The 19,702-nt window shown below is 49.4% G+C and overlaps 1 protein-coding gene across 1 annotated transcript in view; it reads left to right on the top strand.

Annotated features, from left to right (window-relative positions):
* The window catches only part of LOC139276832 (nuclear receptor subfamily 2 group C member 2-like), a 150,391-nt gene that overhangs the window by 82,073 nt on the left and 48,616 nt on the right, over positions 1 to 19,702 (top strand). The window lies entirely within an intron of this gene.

Below are 19,702 nucleotides of genomic sequence, written 5' to 3' on the forward strand. Positions count from 1 at the left end.
CGGGGTTGAGGGGGGAGAGAGTGGAGGATGGAGGGGGGAGGAGAGAGGGTGGAGGGGGAGGAGAGAGGGTGGAGGGGGGAGGAGGGAGGGGGGAGGAGAGAGGGTGGAGGGGGAGGGGGGAGCGAGTGGAGGGGGAGGGGGGAGCGAGAGTGGAGGGGGAGGGGGGCGAGAGTGGAGGGGGAGGGGGCGAGAGTGGAGGGCGAGGGGGCGAGAGTGGAGGGGGCAAGGGGGCGAGAGTGGAGGGGGCGAGAGTGGAGGGGAGGGGGGCGAGAGTGGAGGAGGGAAGGGGGCGAGAGTGGAGGGGAGGGGGGCGAGAGTGGAGGGGGGAGGGTGGCGAGAGTGGAGGGGGGAAGGGGGTGAGAGTGGATTGGGGTTAGAGTGGAGTGGGGAGAGAGTGGCGGCGGAGGGGGGAGAGAGTGTGGGGGGAGTGGGTGGGCAGAGAGAGTGGAGGGGGAGGAGAGAGAGTGGAGGGGGGAGGAGAGAGAGTGGAGTGGGGAGAGAGTGGAGGGGGGATAGAGCGGAGGGGGAGGGGGGAAGTGCGGAGGGAGAGTGGGGGGAGGGGGGAGAGGGAGGGAGGAGGGGGGAGAGGGAGGGAGGAGAGAGTGGGGGTGGGTGGGAGACAGAGAGAGGGGGAGAGAGAGAGAGGGGAGGGGGGGAAGAGAGAGGGGGGAGAGAGTGGAGGGGGGAGGGGGGGCGGGGGGGGAGGGGGGGCGGGGGAGAGAGAGGGGGGGAGGAGGGAGAGGGGAGGGGGGGAGGAGGGAGAGAGTGGAGGGGGAGGAGGGAGAGAGTGGAGGGGGAGGGGGGAGAGAGTGGAGGGGGAGGAGGGAGAGAGTGGAGGGGGAGGGGGGAGAGAGTGGAGGGGGAGGGGGGAGAGAGTGAGGGAGGGGAGAATGGAGGCACACTGGTGATGAAAATAAAAGCCCATGGGATCCAGGGCAAAGTGGCAAGTTGGATCCAATATTAGCTCAGAGGCAGGAAGCAAAGGGTGATGGTTGATGGGTGTTTTTGTGACTGGAAGGCTGTTTCCGGTGGGGGTCCACAGGGATCAGTGCCAGGTTCCTTGCTTTTTGTGGTATACATCAATGATCTAGACTTGAATGTCGGGGGTATGATTAAGAAGTTTGCAGATGATGCTAAAATAGTCTGTGTGGTTGATATTGAAGAAGAAAGCTGTAGACTGCAGGAAGATATCAATGAACTGGTCAGGTGGGCAGAACAGTGGCAAATGGAATTCAGTCCAGAGAAGTGTGAGGTAATGCATTTGGGGAGTTCTAACCAGGCAAGGGATACACATTAACTGGTAGGACACTGAGGAGTGTAGAGGAACAAAGGGACCTGGGAGTGCATGTCTGCAGATCCCTGAATGTAGCAGGCCAGGTAGATAAGGTGGTTAAGAAGGCATACAGAACACTTGCCTTTATTAGCCGAGGCATAGAATACAAGAGCTGGGAGGTTATGCTTGAACTGTATAAAACACTAGTTAGGCCACAGCTGGAGCACTGCGTGCAGTTCTGGTCACCACATTACAGGAAGGATATGACTGCACTAGAGAGGGTACAGAGGAGATTTACAAGGATGTTGCCGGGAATGGAGAATTTTAGCGATGAGGAAAGATTGGATAGGCTGGGTTTGTTTTCTTTGGAACAGAGGAGGCCGAGGGTACTGAGGTGTATAAAATGAGGGGCCTAGATATAGTGGATAGAAAGGGCCTATTTCCCTTAGCAGAGGTGTCAACAACCAGGGGGCATCGATTTAAAGTAATTGGTAGGTTTAGAGGGGACTGGAGGGGAAATTTCTTCACGCAGAGGGTGGTGGGGGTCTGGAACTCACTGCCTGAAAGGTGGTCGAGGCAAAAACCCTCACCACATTTAAAAATATTGGGATGTGCGCTTGAAGTGCCGTAACCTACAGGGCTTCGGACCCAGAGCTGGAAAGTGGGATTAGGCTGGATAGCTCTTTGTCGGCCGTCGCGGACACGATGGGCTGAAATGGGCTGCCTTCCGTGCTGTAAATTTCTCTGATTCTATGAGAAGAAGAATTGCGATAAAATAAGAGGAGAGGAGGAGTGTGGGATAGAGTGAGAGGAGAAAATGAAAGAAAGACTTGGATTTATACAACACGTTTCACGATCACCGGACGTCTCAAAGCGTTTCACAGCCAATGAAGTACTTTTGGAGTGTAGTCACTGTTGTAATGTGGGAAACACAACAGCCAATTTGCGCACAGCAAGCTCCCACACACAGCAATGTGATAATGACCATATAATCTATTTTTGTTATGTTGATTGAGGGATAACTCCTGCTCTTCTTCGAACTAGTGCCATGGGATCTTTTACATCCACCTGAGATGGCAGACACGGTCTCGGTTTAGTGTCTGATCCGAAAGACGGCACCTCCAACAGCACTGCACTGGAGCGTCAGTCTGGATTTATGCGCTCAGATTCCTGGAGTGCGACTTGAACCCACAACATTCTGACTTGGAGACGAGGGTGCGACCCACTTTAAAAAATATATATTTATTGAACATTGAAAACATTTACAACATTGTGCTCATTCCATTGTATCATACAAATACATTCCCCCCTCTGCACAGCTGTTCCTCCAACACATTAACATTAAAAAGTTTAATTTGTCTCCTGTAACATACATTAGAAACATAGAAAATAGGTGCAGGAGTAGGCCATTCGGCTCCTAGAGCCTGTACCACCATTTGATAAGATCATGGCTGATCATTCCCTCAGTACCCCTTTCCTGCTTTCTCTCCACACCCCTTGATCCCTTTAGCCGTAAGGGCCATGTCTAACTCCCTCTTGAATATATCCAATGAACTGGCATCAACAACTCTCTGCAGCAGGGAATTCCACAGGTTAACAACTCTCTGAGTGAAGAAGTTTCTCCTCATCTCAGTCCTAAATGGCTTACCCCTTATCCTAAGATTGTGTCCCCTGGTTCTGGACTTCCCCAACATCGGGAACATTCTTACTGCATCTAACCTGTCAGTTCCCGTCAGAATCTTATATGTTTCTATGAGATCCCCTCTCATCCTTCTAAACTCCAGTGTATAAAGGCCCAGTTGATCCAATCTCTTCTCATATGTCAGTCCCGCCATCCCTGGAATCAGTCTGGTGAACCTTCGCTGCACTCCCTCAATAGCAAAAACATCCTTCCTCAGATTAGGAGACCAAAACTGAACACAATATTCCAGGTGAGGACTCACTAAGGCCCTGTACAACTGCAGTAAGACCTCCCTGCTCCTATATTCAAATCCCCTAGTTATGAAGGCCAACATACCATTTGCCTTCTTCACCGCCTGTTGTACCTGCATGCCAACTTTCAATGACTGATGTACCATGACACCCAGGTCTCGTTGTACCTCCCCTTTTCATAATCTGCCATCATTCAGATAATATTCTGCCTTCGTGTTTTTGCCCCCAAAGTGGATAACCTCACATTTATCCACATTATACTGCCATGTATTTGCCCACTCGCCTAACTTGTCCAAGTCGCCCTGAAGCCTTTTAGCATCCTCCTCACAGCTCACACCGCCACCCAGTTTAGTGTCGTCTGTAAACTTGGAGATATTACATTCAATTCCTTCATCTAAATCGTTAATGTATATTATAAAGAGCTGGGGTCCCAGCACTGAGCCCTGCGGCACCCCACTAGTCACTGCCTGCCATTCTGAAAAGGACCCGTTTATCCCAACTCTCTGCTTCCTGTCTGCCAACCAGTTCTTTATCCACGTCAGTACATTACCCCTAATACCTTGTGCTTTGATTTTGCACACCAATCTCTTCTGTGGGACCTTGTCAAAAGCCTTTTGAAAGTCCAAATACACCACATCCACTGGTTCTCCCTTGTCCACTCTGCTAGTTACATCCTCAAAAAAACTTCAGACGATTCGTCAAGCATGATTTCCCTTTCATAAATCCATGCTGATTTGGACCAATCCTATCACTGCTTTCCAAATGCGCTGCTATTTCATCTTTAATGATTGATTCCAACATTTTCCCCACTACTGATGTCAGGCTAACCGGTCTATAATTACCCGTTTTCTCTCCCTCCTTTTTTAAAAAGTGGTGTTACATTAGCTACCCTCCAGGCCATAGGAACTGATCCAGAGTCGATAGATTGTTGGAAAATGATCACCAATGCATCCACTATTTCTAGGGCCACTTCCTTAAGTACTCTGGGATGCAGACTATCATGCCCCGGGGATTTATCGGCCTTCAATCCCATCAATTTCCCAAACACAATTTCCCGCCTGATAAGGCTATCCTTCAGTTCCTCCTTCTCACTAGACCCTCGGTCCCCTAGTACATCCGGAAGGTTATTTGTGTCTTCCTTCATGAAGACAGAACCAAGGTACTTGTTCAATTGGTCTCCCATTTCTTTGTTCCCCATTATAAATTTACCTGAATCCGACTGCAAGGGACCTACGTTTGTCTTCACTAATCTTTTTCTCTTCACATATCTATAGAAGCTTTAGCAGTCAGTTTTTATGTTCCCGGCAAACTTCCTCTCATACTCTATTTTCCCCCTCTTAATTAAACCCTTTGTCCTCCTCTGCTGAATTCTAAATTTCTCCCAGTCCTCAGGTTTGCTGCTTTTTCTGGCCAATTTATATGCCTCTTCCTTGGATTTAACACTATTCTTAATTTCCCTTGTTAGCCACGGTTGAGCCATCTTCCCCGTTTTATTTTTACTCCAGACAGGGATGTACAATTGTTGAAGTTCATCCATGTGATCTTTAAATGTTTGCCATTGCTTATCCACCGTCAACCCTTTAAGTATCATTCGCCAGTCTGTCCTAGCCAATTCACGTCTCATGCCATCGAAGTTACCTTTCCTTAAGTTCAGGACCCTAGTCTCTGAATTAACTGTGTCACTCTCCATCTTAATAAAGAATTCTACCATATTATGGTCACTCTTCCCCAAGGGGCCTCGCACAACAGGATTTCTAATTAGTCCTTTCTCATTACACAACACCCAGTCTAGGATGGCCAGTTCTCTAATTGGTTCCTTGACATATTGGTCTAGAAAACCATCCCTAATACACTCCAGGAAATCCTCCTCCACCGCATTGCTACCGGTTTGGTTAGCCCAATCAATGTGTAGATTCAAGTCGCCCATGATAACTGCTGTACCTTTATTGCACACATCCCTTATTTCTTGTTTGATGCTGTCCCCAACCTCACTACTACTGTTTGGTGGTCTGTACACAACTCCCACCAGCGTTTTCTGCCCTTTGGTATTCCGTAGCTCCACCCATACCGATTCCACATCATCCAAGCTAATGTCCCTCCTTACTATTGCATTAATTTCCTCTTTAACCAGCAACACCACCCCACCTCCTTTTCCTCTCTGCCTATCCTTCCTAATTGTTGAATACCCCTGGATGTTGAGTTTCCAGCCTTGGTCACCCTGGAGCCAGTCTCCCTGATGCCAATCACATCATATCCGTTAACTGCTATCTGCGCAGTTAATTCGTCCACCTTATTCCGAATACTCCTCGCATTGAGGCACAGAGCCTTCAGGCTTGTCTTTATAACACACTTTGCCCCTTTAGAATTTTGTTGTAATGTGGCCCTTTTTGTTTTTTGCCTTGGGTTTCTCTGCCCTCCACTTTTACTATTCTCTTTTCTATCTTTTGCTTCTGCCTCCATTTTATTTCCCTCTGTCTCCCTGCATAGGTTCCCATCCCCCTGCCATGTTAGTTTAACTCCTCCCCAACAGCACTAGCAAACACTCCCCTCCTAGGACATTGGCTCCGGTCCTGCCCAGGTGCAGACCGTCTGGTTTGTACTGGTCCCACCTCCCCCAGAACCGGTTCCAATGTCCCAGGAATTTGAATCCCTCCCTTCTGCACCACTCCTCAAGCCATGTATTCATCTGAGCTATCCTGCGATTCTTACTCTGACTAACACGTGGCACTGGTAGCAATCCTGAGATTACTACTTTTGAGGTCCTATTTTTTAATTTAGCTCCTTGCTCCCTAAATTCGTCTCGTAGGACCTCATCCCGTTTTTTACCTGTATCGTTGGTACCTATATGTACCACGACAACTGGCTGTTCACCCTCCCTTTTCAGAATGACCTGCACCCGCTCCGAGACATCCTTGACCCTTGCACCAGGGAGGCAACATACCATCCTGGAGTCTCGGTTGCGGCCGCAGAAACGCCTATCTATTCCCCTTAAAATCGAGTCCCCTTAAAATCGAGTCCCCTATCACAATAGCTCTCCCACTCTTTTTCCTGCCCTCCTGTGCAGCAGAGCCAGCCACGGTGCCATGAACTTGGCTGCTGCTGCTCTCCCCTGATGAGTCATCCCTCTCAACCGTACCGAAAGCGGTGTATCTGTTTTGCAGGGGGATGACCGCAGGGGACCCCTGCACTATCTTCCTCGTACTGCTGTTCCTGTTGGTCACCCATTCCCTATCTGGCTGTGTACCCTTTACCTGCGGTGTGGCGAACTCACTAAACATGCTATTCACGTCATCCTCAGCATCGTGGATGCTCTGGAGTAAATCCACCTGCAGCTCCAGTGCCGCAATGCTGCATGTCAGGTGCTGCAGGCGGATGCACTTCCTGCACATGTAGACATCAGGGACACTGGAAGCGTCCCTGACTTCCCATATATTGCAGGAGGAGCATAACACGTGTCCAAGCTCTCCTGCCATGACTTAAACCTTAGATTAACTTAGTTTGGCAACAACAATGCTAAAGGTTACTTACTGATAAAGGAAAAGAAAAAGAAAAACTACTCACCAATTACCAGCCAATCACTTACCCCCTTGGCTGTGATGTCACATTTCGATTTCTTTCTACTTCTTGATGTACCATCTGCCCCTGCTGCAGCAGGCCTTTATAGGCCTCTGCAACGCCTCCTCCTCGACCCAACCGCATTATCCTATTGTACTTTAAAAAATTATCATAAATACTACCTTTAAAATCTTTTCTGAATAAAACATCCACAGAGCCTTATAATGATCTTTTAGTTTATATTTAAAAAAACTCTTTTAGGTTTATTCTCCTCCCCTTAAAAAACAGAGCATTCCTTCTTTGCACAATCACAAATCTCGCCAAACTGAACATTACATTAATTGCCGCTCCACTAGACTCGGGCAGACCCTCCTGCATCCCCATCTCAAAATGGAGTCCCATGGGATTCCCATTCTTGCTCTTCGGTCCTCACGCAGCAGGAAAACCTCACACAACTGTTGAACATAGTAATTAAAATCCTTTAACTACGGACATAACACCAGCAAATGGGACAGAGTCTCATCCCGCGTCCCACACTGGGCAAGTTGCCACCTGTACTCGCCCAATATTACATAAAACTATCATGGTAAAAATCCGGTTATGAGCCAATTTAGAATCCAGTTTAATCCATTCTGGACATTTAATATTCGCCCACACTCTCTTCCAAATCCTGTTGAAGTCCAGCTGTGGGGATATATTCTGCCAAAACTCCTGACCAGCAGGTGTCTTCAATCTCCATTCTTTAAATACCCCAGAGAAATCTCCAGTATTAGTTGTCAACTTGGACCAACTCCTCCCCTTTCTCTAGCAGAAAGTTTGGAAAAGTGGGACACATTATCCCTCCTGTGGAGATTTGCGTATTTATTTCTTCCATCCAATCCTGTGGCATTGCCCTCACAATCTTCTCATACATGATCATGATTACCTCCTGATCTTCCTCCCAAACCATGTCCCTCACTACCGCATCCGGCAACCAACCTGGAATTACCTCATAGAATACATCTTTCACATATATACCAGCTTTTATAAAAGCTTGATTAAATAATCCCTCTCCTTCGATGTTAATTCACCAGTTAAGGGCTGTTCTAAAAATTCCTCCGCAGCTTTGGGCATAAACTGCACACTGCCCAAGTCTCTACAAACCCGCTTATAAAACCTAGGGAGAGGGTAAATCGATTTCAAAAATATATTACAGGTTGTACCAGTCTCCAGTCCGGGACTCTTTAATCCAGAAACATCCCTGGTCCGCCATCAGTCCCGGCGTGTGTGACATCCATTGAAAAGAAATGGTGGCTCCACGTGTTAAACGTACGTGTGATGTATTTTGGATAACGCATCTTTACAGCTTGCCCTGGCCAGCTGGAGGTTTTACCCACTGACTGGTGCTGTGGTTTGGTACGTGCTCCTTGCTGCCGAGGCCGCCTCTCCTTGCCTGATTGGCAACGGGTACACATGCTCTGAAGGCTGAGCCGACATTTCCCCCTCCCCTGGTCTCGGCGGGGGGGGGGGTTTGTGTGTGTGTCTTGGTGTGAGGCGGGTGTGTGTGTGTGTCTTGGTGTGAGTGAGTGAGTGAGTGAGTGTGTGTGTGTGTGTGTGTGTGTGTGTGTGTCGTGAGAGGAGGCTGCCACTTCCACCAGTCAGGCTCTGCTGGCGGCTCACACACTGACTAGCTACGGGAGTAGGATCGTGGGTAAGGGTTGGTGTCTCTCCTGGACTTCATCCTCCACTTTATTTCCGATCTCTAGTTTTTTTTTGTGTGTATGTATGTGGTTTTTTTTAGGTTTGGTGTTGTTGTTCATTGAGGTGAGCAGGTTGGGCCGGGCAAGGGAAGGGAAGGAAAGGGCAGGAAACTGACTGAGGCGCCAAAGCTGGGCCTGGAAATTTTAAAAAAATGGAGTAGGTTTGTGTGCAGAACGTGTCCGGGTCGTTGTCAGCAGGGCTGCAACCACTGTCACTCTTCCTTACACTTTCAACCATCTTTCACATCTTCCCAAAATCTTTTTAATTTCATAATCTTCGGTTCCCAATTTTAATTGATCCACTTCATCCCTAGCTTTGCACCCCATATGCACCCCAAAACCTCCACCACCTTAAAGGGGCTTTCCTCCAACCGCCCCCCCCACCCCTACTCCTTCCCACAACCAGACATTGGGACTTACTATAATTCACTCTAGCTCCTGAAACTCTACAATACTCCCACTACTCCCATAGCTTTCCTCACTGACTCCCCATCTCTCAACATTAAGGTTGTGTCATCTTCATATTGGATATCACTGACACCTGCCCAGTACTGGGAACCGCAATCCAGACGATGAGTTGTTTCTTTCGCATCATGTAACTTAATGGCTTTGCTACCAATGTGTACAACAATGGGGACAGGGGACAACCCGGTCTCACTGATCTCTGTATTGGAAAATACTAGATTAAAAAAACATAAGAAATAGGAGCAGGAGTAGGCCATTTGGCCCCTCGAACCTACTCCGCCATTTAATACGATCATGGCTGATCTGATCATGGACTCAGCTCCACTTCCCTGCCCACTCCCCATAACCCTTTACTCCCTTATCGCTCAAATATCTGTCTATCTCCACCTTAAATATATTCAATGACCCAGCCTCCACAGCTCTCTGGGGCAGAGAATTCCACAGATTTACAACCCTCCGAGAGAAGAAATTCCTCCTCATCTCAGTTTTAAATGGGCGGCCTCTTATTCTGAGACTATATCCCCTAGTTTTAGTTTCCCCTATGAGTGGAAACATCCTCTCTGCATCCACCTTGTCAAGCCCCCTCATTATCTTATAAGTTTCAATAAGATCACCTCTCATTCTTCTGAACTCCAATGAGTAAAGGCTCAACCTACTCAACCTTTCCTCATAAGTCAACCCCCTCATCCCCGGAATCAACCTAGTGAACCTTCTCTGAACAGCCTCCAATGCAATTACATTTAACATAGCTAAATATGTTTAAATAAAAAATCCTGATTCACTCAATGACATTTTTCCCAAAACCATCAATAAAAAACTCTTGATCTATCTTTAGCTTCCCTCCCACTCTCTTCCATGAGTTCTATCGCATCTTGGATTGAGACCACAGAGACAGCGATGTCCCGGACTGTGACTCCATAGGACTGAGACGGTGAAAATATCTGCGGCATCACCTCCTTCAAACGATTTGCCATAATCCTCGCCAAGATCTTACAATCCATATTTAATATTGTAATGGGCCTCCAATTCTTTAGATCCCCTCTGTACCCATTATTTTTATAAGCTAAGCTTATGATACCTCCCCGCAAAGATGGGGCCAGACTTCCCTTAATTTTAATCATCTTAAAAACCTCAGAGCAATGGACTTAAAATCCCAAAAAATTCTTTATAAAATTCTGCACTTCATCCATCGGATCCTAGGCATTCCTCCTCCTTCATTCCAATAATTGCTACTTTTATTTCCACTCATCCTACTTCTTTGTCACACCTGCTTCTCTCATCCTCCTTTAAACTCTCTTCAATAAAAGCACTAACCTTCTCCATCGCCAATTTGGAAATGTCTTTTGTACATAACTCTTGATAAAAGTTACTAGCCGTCTCCATAATCTCCCCACTTTCATTAGTGATCTTTTCCCCAACCTTCGACTCTCCAATTAATGATAACCTTTGTCACAACTTCCCTTGCTCTAGAAAATATCCAGTGCACCTTTCTCCCTCCTTTAGCCTTTTTCAGCTTTCAATAATTCCCTCTCTTCCTTCAAAACCTTCCACTTAGTCTCTGCTCCCTCATCCCCTCCGTCAACTGCTTTACAGATATCTGTAAACCTTCTGTTTATATTCTCCTCGACACCGATTAGCTGTTGCTCTTTCTTTCCCATAACGTTCCGAAAAACCTTTACCTCATGTTTGAAATTGTCCCACCAAACTCAAGAATAAAGGTTCCTTCCGAGCATTGTTTTTATATTTAAAATCCCTTCTTTATAAGCAATTTCTTTCAGGTACTGATTGTTTAAAATCCACACCCCTGGACCGATCTTAACTCTGCTGTTCCTAATTTTCCTAATCCCAAAGCCGAGTGATCACTAAAAAATATATTTTTATAATAAATCTCCATCACCTCAGAACTTAACCCTTCCCGCATTAACACAAAATCTATTGGGCTCAGTTTTATAACATCACCCACACAACCTCTTCTGGAGAGCTCCCTTTTTATGGGGTTCTGATCCCTCCATAAGTCTCTCAAATTTAAATTTGCCATCATTTTTACAATCATCCCTCGGGTTATCAATATTCAGCTTGCAATGGTCATTGGGGGCATAGATTTAAAGAGATCACAATTCAATTCATCCATTTGTACCTTTAGCTGTAAAACTCTCCCCTCAGTGTCCTGGTCCACCAAGGCAACATTCTCTTTTATGGACAAACTCACTCAAACAGCCACCCTTTGACAGTTATTATTTGCGCAACTTGCAAACACCTCTCCCTTCCAAACCTTCTGAATCTCTCTAGGATATCCTGATCCCAAAAGGTTTCTTGCAGACACAACAAGTCCGTGCCTTTAAAACACTGCAACTGCTGCAATTTCTTCTCCCCCCTCAGTCCGTTCACATTAATCGAGACCAATGTAATCATTGCTCCTCATAAAAGAAGTGTGCCTGATAATCCCCCCATCATTTAATCTCAGCCCATTCTCTCCTCTCAAGCTCCTTCCCAACATTTCAGGCAGCTGTTGATTTCCCCTGCAGCCTCCGGCTCTTCACCTTCCCTGTAGTTTCAGCCTCTTCCTTACATTAGGTATAGGCCAAGCAGCTGCCCCCTCTCCCTCCTCCTGCCCCCTCTCCATCCTCCTGCCCCCTCTCCCTCCTGCTGCCCCCTCTCCCTCCTCCTGCCCCCTCACTAACCTTTCCCTTTCCACACGATGTCCCCCCCACCCCCCACTTCCAAGTCACCATCCCCCTCTGACTCCTCATTCTCGAGCCCTTCTGTAACCTCCCGTCCCTGTTCCCTGTCAGATACAGAATCTCCCTGAGAGAATCCTCCCGCTAACATGATTCCTTCAGCCCCACCCCCACCGCTGACCCCTGCCCCTAGTCTCTTCTCTCTCTGGGACAATGGCACATCTCCACTCATCTTGCTCCCTTTTGGCGTCTTTGTCTCCCGGCTCCCGTCTTGCTGCCCCTTTAAGGCTCCTTCCTCTTGCCCACTCTCCTGGTCTTGCCTCCTCCTGCTCCCTGAGACGTCCAACTCCTCGCCTTTCTTTCGAGTAACTATACTTACCCCGCTCCCCGCCACAGACACCCGATTCTTTAGATAGAGCTGAGCTGTATTATGGCTCGACTCTGCCCTCGACCAGTGCTGCCCTCCGCAGCCCGTGTCCTAACCCGCACCAAGTCCCGCTCACTCATCACCCCCTGTTCTCGCTGACCTACATTGGCTCCCGGTTGAGCAATGCCTCGATTTCAAAATTCTAATTCCTCCATAGCCTCTCCCCTCCCTATCTCTGTAATCTCCTCCAGTCCCAAAATCCCCACCCACCCACCCACCCACCCACCCACCCACCGAGATGTCTGCGCTCCTCTAATTCTGCCCTCTTGAACATCCCTGATTATAATCACGCAACCATTGGTGGCCGTGCCTTCAGCTGCCTGGGCCCTAAGCTCTGGAACTCCCTCCCTAAACCTCTCCACCTCTCTACCTCTCTTTTCTCCTTCAAGACGCTCCTTAAAACCGACCTCTTTCACCTGCCGTCATTTCTACTTATGCGGCTCAATGTCAAATTTATATCGCATGATCCTCGCCTTAGGACGTCTCACTACATTAAAAATGCTATATAAATACAAGTTGTTGATGTCTTTGTCCTTTCCCACTGTACATGGTGTGTTTACTACCATTTCCATCCTGTTCAAAGCTGCACGATTTTCTGCTTCTTACGCTCTTTCCTCATTCCGTTTGGCGGCTGTGTCCTCCGCCTGCTCCGCTCCTCCGGCCACTCCACTCACACCTCCAGCTCCTTCTCCCATCTCCTCATCGCTGAAGGAGCTTCCTTCTGCCTCACACACACAGCGGGTGGGGCCATTGTGACACACCCCACAGCTCTCCGCCTTACACTGCAGTGATAGTTATAACAGGACAGGTCTGGACAGCTTCTTACAAGGTCGTGTCCAAGACAGTAATAGTAAACCTTCACCTGGTTATCGTGCAGAACCCGGAGGTACTGCAGCCCTTCCATTGTCTTGAATTTCATGCTGTAGGGAAATGACTTCACCCCCTCTGGGAACCGCACTGTTACATAACGGCAACCCGTGTTCCAGGATAGTATCTCCTCTTTATTGCAGAACAAAGTTTAATGTCCCACGACTCCAACATTTTTATCAGCACATCGTCCTCAACAGTCAGGTTTAAGAATGAGACCACCAGCTCTTCAGAATACAGCAGAGATACATCCAAGAATTTATCACCAACCTTCAGGCTCAGTAAAAGTCTTTCCACCTCCTCTCGGCCACTGACCGTCACCTCGAACCCAGCATGCGGCTTTGGTCAGCAGGCAAAGCACCTTCCCTCACCGCAGTCCTCATGTCCCGCCTGGATAATATCCCAAGTTCACATCTTATCCTGGCACTGAACCACCAACGTGTTTTATTTACTAAACCTCCTGGGGTCTCGGCCCAAATCTTTGAGCCTTTTATTCTGCCTTCCCCCAACATTTTCTCCCTTGATTAAATTTATCCCGTAACATTGTCCACTGAGGGCCTGGCAATCCTGGTCCCGCCCCTGCCCTCTGGCTGCTGTTTACGGGCCAAAAAAACCCTAAAACCTGAAAAAACAACCCAAAACCCCCCAGCTTTGTACAAACTGACTCCAACTCCTGCAGTAATCAGCAGCACCTGCTTACTCCTAGCCCCTCCCACCGAGAACGTGCTCACTCCTAGCCCCTCCCACTTGATCACTCCTGGCCCTCCCACTGTGCTCACTCAGCCCTTCCCACTTGCTCACTCTTAGCCCCTCCCACTTGCTCACTCTTAGCCCCTCCCACTTGCTCACTCTTAGCCCCTCCCACTTGCTCACTCTTAGCCCCTCCCACTTGCTCACTCTTAGCCCCTCCCACTTGCTCACTCTTAGCCCCTCCCACTTGCTCACTCCTGGCACCTCCCACTTGCTCACTCCTAGCCCCTCCCACTTGCTCACTCCTAGCCCCACCCACTTGCTCACTCCTGGCCCCTCCCACTGTGCTCACTTTTAGCATCTCCCACCTGCTCACTCCTAGCCCCGCCCACGGAGAACATGCTCAATCCTGGCCCCTCCCACCATGCTCACTCCTAGCCCCTCCTAGCCCCTCCCACCGTGCTCCCTCCTAGCCCCTCCCACCGTGCTCCCTCCTAGCCCCTCCCACCGTGCTCCCTCCTAGCCCCTCCCACCGAGAGCGTGCTCACACCTGGTCCCTCCCACCGTGCTCACTCCTAACCCCTCCCACCAAGAGCATGCTCACACCTGGCCCTTCCCACCTTGCTCACACCTGGCCCCTCCCACCGTGCTGTCTCCTAGCCCCTCCCACCGAGACCGTGCTCACTCCTGGTCCCTCCCACCGTGCTCTCTCCTATCCCCTCCCACCGAGAGGGCTCACTCCTAGCCCCTCCCACCGAGAGGGCTCACTCCTAGCCCCTCCCACCGAGAGGGCTCACTCCTAGCCCCTCCCACCGGGAGCATGCACACACCTAGCCCCTTCCACCTGCTCACTCCTTGCCCCTCCCACTAAGATGGCTCACTCCTAGCCCCTCCCACATGCTCACTCCTACCCTCTCCCACCGAGAGTATGCTCACTCCTAGCCCCTCCCACCAAAAGGGCTCACTCCTAGCCCCTCCCACCTGCTCACGCCTAGCCCCTCCCACTGAGCGTGATCACTCCTAGCCCCTCCCACCGAGAGCGTGATCACTCCTAGCCCCTCCCATCGAGAGCGTGATCACTCCTAGCCCCTCCTACCTGCTGACTCCGACCCTCTCTCACTGAGAGGGCTCACTCCTAGCCCCTCCCACTAAGAGATTGCTCACTCCTAGCCCCTCCTGCCATACTCCAAGCCCCACCCACTGAGAGCATGCTCACTCCTTGCCCCTCCCACCTGCACACTCCTAAGCCCCTCCCACCTGCACATTCCTAGCCCCGCCCACCAAGAGGGTTCACTCCTAGCCCCTCCCACCGAGCGTGCTCACTCCTGGCCCCTCCCACCATGCTCACTTCTAGCCCCTCCCACCGTGCTCACTTCTAGCCCCTCCCACCGTGCTCACTCCTGGCCACTCCCACCGTGCTCACTCCTGGCCCCTCCCACCGTGCTCACTCCTGGCCCCTCCCACCGTGCTCACTCCTGGCCCCTCCCACCGTGCTCACTCCTGGCCCCTCCCACCGTGCTCACTCCTAGCCCCTCTCACCTGCTCACTCCTAGCCCCTCCCACCGTGCTCACTCCTAGCCCCTCCCACCATGCTCACTCCTAGCCCCTCCCACCGAGAGGGCTCACTCCTAGCCCCTCCCACTGTGCTCACTCCTAGCCCCTCCCACTGTGCTCACTCCTAGCCCCTCCCACCGTGCTTACTCCAAGCCCCTCCCACCGAGAGGGCTCACTCCTAGCCCCTCCCACCGTGCTCACTCCTAGCGCCTCCCACCGTGCTCACTCCTAGCCCCTCCCACCGTGCTCACTCCTAGCCCCTCCCACCGTGCTCACTCCTAGCCCCTCCCACCGTGCTCACTCCTAGCCCCTCCCACCGTGCTCACTCCTAGCCCCTCCCACCGTGCTCACTCCTAGCCCCTCCCACCGTGCTCACTCCTAGCCCCTCCCACCGTGCTCACTCCTAGCCCCTCCCACCGTGCTCACTCCTAGCCCCTCCCACCGTGCTCACTCCTAGCCCCTCCCACCGTGCTCATTCCTAGCCCCTCCCACCGAGAGCGTGCTCACTCCTGTCCCCTCCCACTATTCTCACTCCTGTCCCCTCCCACCGTGCTCACTTCTGGCCCCTCCCACCATGCTCACTCCTAGCCCCTCCCACTGAGTGGGCTCACTCCTAGCCCCTCCCACCGAGAGTAGGAATCACAGGACAGCGCAGATGAATACGTGGCTTGAGCAGTGGTGCAGCAGGGAGGGATTCAAATTCCTGGGGCATTGGAACCGGTTCTGGGGGAGGTGGGACCAGTACAAACCGGACGGTCTGCACCTGGGCAGGACTGGAACCAATGTCCTAGGGGGAGTGTTTGCTAGTGCTGTTGGGGAGGATTTAAACTAATATGGCAGGGGGATGGGAACCAATGCAGGGAGACAGAGGGAAACAAAAAGGAGGCAAAAGCAAAAGACCGAAAGGAGATGAGGAAAAGTGGAGGGCAGAGAAACCCAAGGCAAAGAACAAAAAGGGCCACTGTACAGCAAAATTCTAAAAGGACAAAGGGTGTTAAAAAAACAAGCCTGAAGGCTTTGTGTCTTAATGCAAGGAGTATCCGCAATAAGGTGGATGAATTAACTGTGCAAATAGATGTTAACAAATATGATGTGATTGGGATTACGGAGACGTGGCTCCAGGATGATCAGGGCTGGGAACTCAACATCCAGGGGTATTCAACATTCAGGAAGGATAGAATAAAAGGAAAAGGAGGTGGGGTAGCATTGCTGGTTAAGGAGCAAATTAAGGCAATAGTTCGGAAGGACATTAGCTTGGATGATGTGGAATCTATATGGGTGGAGCTGCAGAATACCAAAGGGCAAAAAACGTTAGTGGGAGTTGTGTACAGACCTCCAAACAGTAGTAGTGATGTTGGGGAGGGCATCAAACATGAAATTAGGGGTGCGTGCAATAAAGGTGCAGCAGTTATAATGGGTGACTTTAACATGCACATAGATTGGGTTAACCAAACTGGAAGCAATACGGTGGAGGAGGATTTCCTGGAGTGCATAAGGGATGGTTTTTTAGACCAATATGTCGAGGAACCAACTAGGGGGGAGGCCATCTTAGACTGGGTGTTGTGTAATGAGAGAGGATTAATTAGCAATCTCGTTGTGCGAGGCCCCTTGGGGAAGAGTGACCATAATATGGTGGAATTCTGCATTAGGATGGAGAATGAAACAGTTAATTCAGAGACCATGGTCCAGAACTTAAAGAAGGGTAACTTTGAAGGTATGAGGCATGAATTGGCTAGGATAGATTGGCGAATGATACTGAAGGGGTTGACTGTGGATGGGCAATGGCAGACATTTAGAGACCGCATGGATGAACTACAACAATTGTACATTCTTGTCTGGCGTAAAAATAAAAAAGGGAAGGTGGCTCAACCGTGGCTATCAAGGAAAATCAGGGATAGTATTAAAGCCAAGGAAGTGGCATACAAATTGGCCAGAAATAGCAGCGAACCCGGGAACTGGGAGAAATTTAGAACTCAGCAGAGGAGGACAAAGGGTTTGATTAGGGCAGGGAAAATGGAGTACGAGAAGAAGCTTGCAGGGAACATTAAGACGGATTGCAAAAGTTTCTATAGATATGTAAAGAGAAGAAGGTTAGTAAAGACAAACGTAGGTCCCCTGCAGTCAGAATCAGGGGAAGTCATAACGGGGAGCAAAGAAATGGCGGACCAATTGAACAAGTACTTTGGTTCGGTATTCACTGAGGAGGACACAAACAACCTTCCGGTTATAAAAGGGGTCGGAGGGTCTAGTAAGGAGGAGGAACTGAGGGAAATCCTTATTAGTCGGGAAATTGTGTTGGGGAAATTGATGGGATTGAAGGCCGATAAATCCCCAGGGCCTGATGAACTGCATCCCAGAGTACTTAAGGAGGTGGCCTTGGAAATAGTGGATGCATTGACAGTCATTTTCCAACATTCCATTGACTCTGGATCAGTTCCTATGGAGTGGAGGGTAGCCAATGTAACCCCACTTTTTAAAAAAGGAGGGAGAGAGAAAACAGGGAATTATAGACCGGTCAGCCTGACATCGGTAGTGGGTAAAATGATGGAATCAATTATTAAGGATGTCATAGCAGTGCATTTGGAAAGAGGTGATATGATAGGTCCAAGTCAGCATGGATTTGTGAAAGGGAAATCATGCTTGACAAATCATCTGGAATTTTTTGAGGATGTTTCCAGTAGAGTGGACAAGGGAGAACCAGTTGATGTGGTATATTTGGACTTTCAGAAGGCTTTCGACAAGGTCCCACACAAGAGATTAATGTGCAAAGTTAAAGCACATGGGATTGGGGGTAGTGTGCTGACATGGATTGAGAACTGGTTGGCAGACAGGAAGCAAAGAGTAGGAGTAAATGGGGACTTTTCAGAATGGCAGGCAGTGATTAGTGGGGTACCGCAAGGTTCTGTGCTGGGGCCCCAGCTGTTTACACTGTACATTAATGATTTAGACGAGGGGATTAAATGTAGTATCTCCAAATTTGCGGATGACACTAAGTTGGGTGGCAGTGTGAGCTGCGAGGAGGATGCTATGAGGCTGCAGAGCGACTTGGATAGGTTAGGTGAGTGGGCAAATGCATGGCAGATGAAGTATAATGTGGATAAATGTGAGGTTATCCACTTTGGTGGTAAAAACAGAGAGACAGACTATTATCTGAATGGTGACAGATTAGGAAAAGGGGAGGTGCAAAGAGACCTGGGTGTCATGGTACATCAGTCATTGAAGGTTGGCATGCAGGTACAGCAGGCGGTTAAGAAAGCAAATGGCATGTTAGCCTTCATAGCGAGGGGATTTGAGTACAGGGGCAGGGAGGTGTTGCTGCAGTTGTACAGGGCCTTGGTGAGGCCACACCTGGAGTATTGTGTACAGTTTTGGTTTCCTAACCTGAGGAAGGACATTCTTGCTATTGAGGGAGTGCAGCGAAGGTTCAGCAGACTGATTCCCGGGATGGCGGGACTGACCTATCAAGAAAGACTGGATCAACTGGGCTTGTATTCACTGGAGTTCAGAAGAAACAGAGGGGACCTCATGGAAACGTTTAAAATTCTGACGGGGTTAGACAGGTTAGATGCAGGAAGAATGTTCCCAATGTTGGGGAAGTCCAGAACAGTCTAAGGATAAGGGGGAAGCCATTTAGGACCGAGATGAGGAGGAATTTCTTCACCCAGAGAGTGGTGAACCTGTGGAATTCTCTACCACAGAAAGTTGTTGAGGCTAATTCACTAAATATATTCAAAAAGGAGTTAGATGAAGTCCTTACTACTAGGGGAATCAAGGGGTATGGTGAGAAAGCAGGAATGGGTTCCTGAAGTTGCATGTTCAGCCATGAACTCATTGAATGGCGGTGCAGGCTAGAAGGGCCGAATGGCCTACTCCTGCACCTATTTTCTATGTTTCTCTATGTTTCTATGAGAGTGATACCTACTGAGCCACAGCTCACACCAGAGGAACATGGGGGAGAATGAGGTTATTAAACAAAATTAGTACTCATGGGATTGGGGGTGATATACCAGCATGGATTGAGGATTGGTTAACGGACAGAAAACAGAAAGTAGGAATAAATGGGCCATTTTCAGGTTGGCAGACTGTAACTAATGGGGTACCACAAAGATCAGTGCTGGGGCCCCAGCTATTCACAATCTGTATCAATGATTGGAAAGAGGTGACCAAATGTAATATATCCAAGTTTGCTGATGATGCAAAGCTCGGTGCGAATGTAAGTTGTGAGGAGGATGCAAAGAGGCTTCAAGGGGATACAGACAGGCTAAGTAAGTGGGCAAGAACACGGCAAATGGAATATAATGTGGAGAAATGTGAAGTTATCCACTTTGGTAGGAAAAATAGAAAAGCAGAGGATGTTTCCCCCGGGCCGGGGAGTCTAGAACCAGGGGTCACAGTCTCAGGATAAGGGGTCGGCCATTTCGGACTGAGATGAGGAGAAATTTCTTCACTCAGAGGGTGGTTAATCTTTGGAATTCTCTGTCCCAGAGGGCTGTGGAGACTCAGTCTTTGAGTATATTCAAGA

The sequence above is a fragment of the Pristiophorus japonicus genome, chromosome 12 (genome assembly GCF_044704955.1).
Source record: "Pristiophorus japonicus isolate sPriJap1 chromosome 12, sPriJap1.hap1, whole genome shotgun sequence".
NCBI lineage: Eukaryota > Metazoa > Chordata > Chondrichthyes > Pristiophoridae > Pristiophorus > Pristiophorus japonicus.